Source organism: Arachis ipaensis, chromosome B9 (genome assembly GCF_059453495.1).
Source record: "Arachis ipaensis isolate K30076 ecotype BB chromosome B9, ASM5945349v1, whole genome shotgun sequence".
In the NCBI taxonomy this organism is placed as follows: Eukaryota; Viridiplantae; Streptophyta; class Magnoliopsida; order Fabales; family Fabaceae; genus Arachis; species Arachis ipaensis.
In genome coordinates this window covers 85142155-85146222 of record NC_142444.1, presented here as the reverse complement: position 1 = coordinate 85146222, position 4068 = coordinate 85142155, and the positions used below count along the sequence as shown (strand labels likewise).

Here is a 4068-nt window from a genome sequence, read left to right as displayed (position 1 = left end):
GTGTAATCTCAACTCTTTATCACAACTCTGCACAACTAACCAGCAAGTGCACTGGGTCGTCCAAGTAATAAACCTTACGTGAGTAAGGGTCGATCCCATGGAGATTGTTGGCTTGAAGAAAACTATGGTCACCTTGTAAATCTCAGTCAGGCAGATTCAAATGGTTATGGAGAATTGATAATTAAAAGATGAATAAAACATAAAATAAAGATAGAGATACTTATGTAATTCATTGATAGGAATTTCAGATAAGCGTATGAAGATGCTTTGTTCCTCCTAAACTTCTGCTTTCCTATTGCCTTCTTCCAATCATTCATACTCCTTTCCATGGCAAGCTTTATGTTGGGTGATGCCAGGGCATTTTGGCCAGTTTTACTGACCTTTTCTTTACTGTTTTTAGGATGGTTTCATGCATTTTCTTAGGAAATAAGCTAGTTTTGGGTAGATATTCACTTACACCTTGATTCAAGCATACATTGTGCATTTTACATGATTTCATGAGAATTTTGCATGAGTATAGTGACAAATTGTATTCTGCATTACCCATGACTTGGACTAGAACTTTGATGCACTCTATTGCCTGATTTCAGGACCAAAGGAAGCAAGGAATGGGAGGTAAGTTGCAAAGTTAATGAGAAAAGTGACTGCCAATGACGCTCTCGAAGCCATCATTACCCACGTTAAGAGTCACGTTAACTAAGTTAACGTGAACTCTAATGTGAAGAAGGGAATTTGAGCCAACGTTAGTGACACTTAACATTATCACTAATGTTGGCCAATGCTCACAAGTTGCCACGTTAGAGTCCATGTTAACTTAGTTAACGTGGCCTCTAACGTTAAAAGGGGGAAAAGAAGCAAACGTTAGTGACATTCAACATTGTCACTAACGTTGGCCTAAGTGCACAATGCCACGTTAACTCCCACGTTAACTTGGTTAACGTGGAAGCTAACGTGAAGAGGCAAGAGTGGTCGACAACGTTAGTGACACCCAACATTGTCACTAACGTTGGAAGCAACCACACAACCCCAAGGAGCCACGTTAACTTCCATGTTAACTTAGTTAACGTGGAGGCTAACGTGAGAGAAGAAGGTGATGGCTAATGTTAGTGACACTCAACATTGTCACTAACGTTGAAAGGAGCCACACAAGCCACTATGAGTCACGTTAACTTCCACGTTAACTTAGTTAACGTGGAAGCTAACGTGGATGAGGAATGATGAGCCAACGTTAGTGACACTCAACATTGTCACTAACGTTGGGGATGGCTAAGCATGGCCACGTTATAAGCCACGTTAACCTAGTTAACGTGGATTCTAACGTGAGACATGGGGGCACATTGGAACGTTAGTGACAATGTTGAATGTCACTAACGTTCTCGAAGGATGGCAAGCCCACGTTAAAGAGCCACGTTAACTAAGTTAACGTGGGCTCTAACATAGGAGCAATGGGGGCTTTTCAACGTTATTGGGAAAGTTAAGTCCCAATAACGTGTGCGAAGGACCTAGAGGCAACGTTGGTGGCAACGTTTGTGCCACTAACGTTGAGGTTAACGTGGCTTTTACTTAGGAACGTTAGTGAGAAAGTTGATTGTCACTAACGTTCTCGAACTCATATTTTCACTAAACGTTAACAACCCTAACGTCCTGAGCTAAAATCTCTGCCCACTTCACACTTTCTCTTTGCAAGTACAGCCAAGCCCAAATGAAGAAGAGAACTGCTTCAAACTCAAGATCCAAAGGCCCAAGACTTGAAGAGCCAACTAGAAGATGAGAAGAGTAGTATATATAGGAGTAGTTTTGAATTATTTTGAGGAGTTGCTGGGAGTTGGAAAATAGCATAGAACTACTTCCTGTATTTTACTTTCTCTGCTCTTCTAGTTTTCATCATGTATTCTCCATCTTTGTTTTCATTTTCCAGAGCTATGAACAACTAAACCCATTTCATTGGGTTAGGGAGCTCTGTTGTAATTTGATGGATCAATACTAGTTTTCATTATTCTTCTTCTATCTTTTCTCTTGATTTTACTTGAAAGCTTTCGATCTTCATCCAATTGGGTAGTTATCTTGGAAAAGAAACTATTCATACTTGGATCTCTTCTGAACCTTGGAAGAGGAATGAAGAGATCAAGCTAGAAATGCTTTCTCATGCTGGACCAAATTGGGTTTGGATGGATATGTGACTATAATCCTCTCAATGCTTGATTTGGGAAATGCATGTGGTATAATCAGTAACCATACTTCATCTCTTCTCATGAGCAATTGACCAAGGAATTGGCTATTGATCAAGATTTGAGAGATTGAATTACAAGAAATTGTAATTCAATCACTTAAGATTGCCAAGGAGATCAATGAGTGCATTGATTGAGGAAGAGATGTAAATGAGATTGATCCGGAGAATGCAACATCTCCTAAGCCCAATGAACTCCCCATTTCTGATCTTACCCATTCTCTTTAATTTCTGTCATTTACATTTATGAGCAATTCCCCCATTCCCATTTAAGATTCTGCAATTTACTTTCTGTCATTTACTTTCCCACATTTAACTTTCTGCAATTCTCAACTCAATTTCTGATTCGCTCAACTAGAACATTCCTCTAATTAAAGTTGCTTGATCAATCAATCCTTGTGGGATTCGACCTCACTCTATTGTGAGCTTTTACTTGACGACAAATTCGGTACACTTACCGAAGGAAATTTGTTATGAGACAAGTTTTCCGTGCATCAAGTTTATGGCGCCGTTGCCGGGGATTGATTGTGCATCGACAATGATTAGATTGGAGGATAACTAGATTGAGCATTTTATTTTTGTTTGATTTAAATTTCTGTTTGAGTTATTTACTTCCTGTTTTAGTTAATTTCTTCCCTTCCCCCTACTTTTTTTTTCTGTTATTTATATTTTATCTCACTAACCCACTAACTGTTTGATATATTGCATCACTCACACTAACAGTAATTATGACAGATATACTTTCTGCACCTATTCTCTTTGCTTGTACTTGTTGGTTGTATGACAGGGAAAAGAAGCGGGGCTTCAACTTCCTTTGATTCTGAACCTGAGAGAACCTTCCTTAGACTAAGGAGGGAGACAAGAGACAAACGTATAGTTGGTGCTGAAGAATAGGAGGAACACTTTGAGGAATACTTTGAACCAAACATGGAAGAAAACATGGAAAACCATCATGAAGAAGAGGCTCACAACCATGGCGGAAGAGGTTGAGCAAATCATACTGGGGAGGATAGAAGAGTTTTAGGCTCTTATATCAATCCAAACCCAGGAAACTGTGGAAGTAGCATTCAAAAGCCAACCATCCATGCCAACAATTTTGAACTGAAGCCACAGCTCATCACCCATGTGCAGAACAACTGTTCGTTCGGAGGAAGTGTCCAAGAGGACCCAAATCAACATTTAACCACCTTCCTGAGAATATGTGACACAGTGAAGTCTAATGGTGTTCATCCTGACACCTATAGACTGCTTTTATTTCCATTCTCACTCAGGGATAAGGCAGCCAAGTGGCTGGAATCTTTCCCAAGGGAAAGCTTGACAACTTGGGAAGACGTTTGAACAAATTCTTAGCAAGATTTTACCCTCCTCAACGAATCAATAGGCTGAGAGCTGAGGTCCAAACTTTCAGGCAACAAGATGGTGAGACTCTATATGAAGCATGGGAGAGGTTTAAAGACCTAACAAGGAGATGTCCACCTGACATGTTCAACGAATGGGTGCAGCTGCACATTTTCTATGAAGGGCTCTCTTATGAGTCAAAGAAGGCCGTAGACCATTCATCAGGAGGATCCTTGAACAAGAAGAAAACCATTGAGGAGGCTATAGATGTCATTGAAACAGTAGCAGAGAACGACTACTTCTATGCTTCCGAAAGAGGGAACACAAGAGGAGTAATGGAGCTAAACAATGTAGATGCTCTGTTGGCCCAAAACAAGTTCATTACCCAACAGCTGGCTGACCTCACCAAGAAGATGGAGAGGAACTAAGTGGCAGCAATCTCCACTTCATCAACAACGCAAGAAGGAGTGAATGAAGAAGCAGAGGTAGTCAGGAGCAAGCCA

At 40.4% G+C, this 4068-nt stretch overlaps 1 non-coding gene across 1 annotated transcript; it reads right to left on the bottom strand.

The window, feature by feature from the left end:
- Positions 1-3606: 3606 nt before the first annotated feature.
- LOC148545295 (small nucleolar RNA R71) lies at positions 3607-3710 on the bottom strand. Its single transcript, XR_015900401.1, has one exon. It is a non-coding gene; the product is annotated as a small nucleolar RNA R71 (small nucleolar RNA).
- Between the last annotated feature and the right edge of the window lie 358 nt (positions 3711-4068).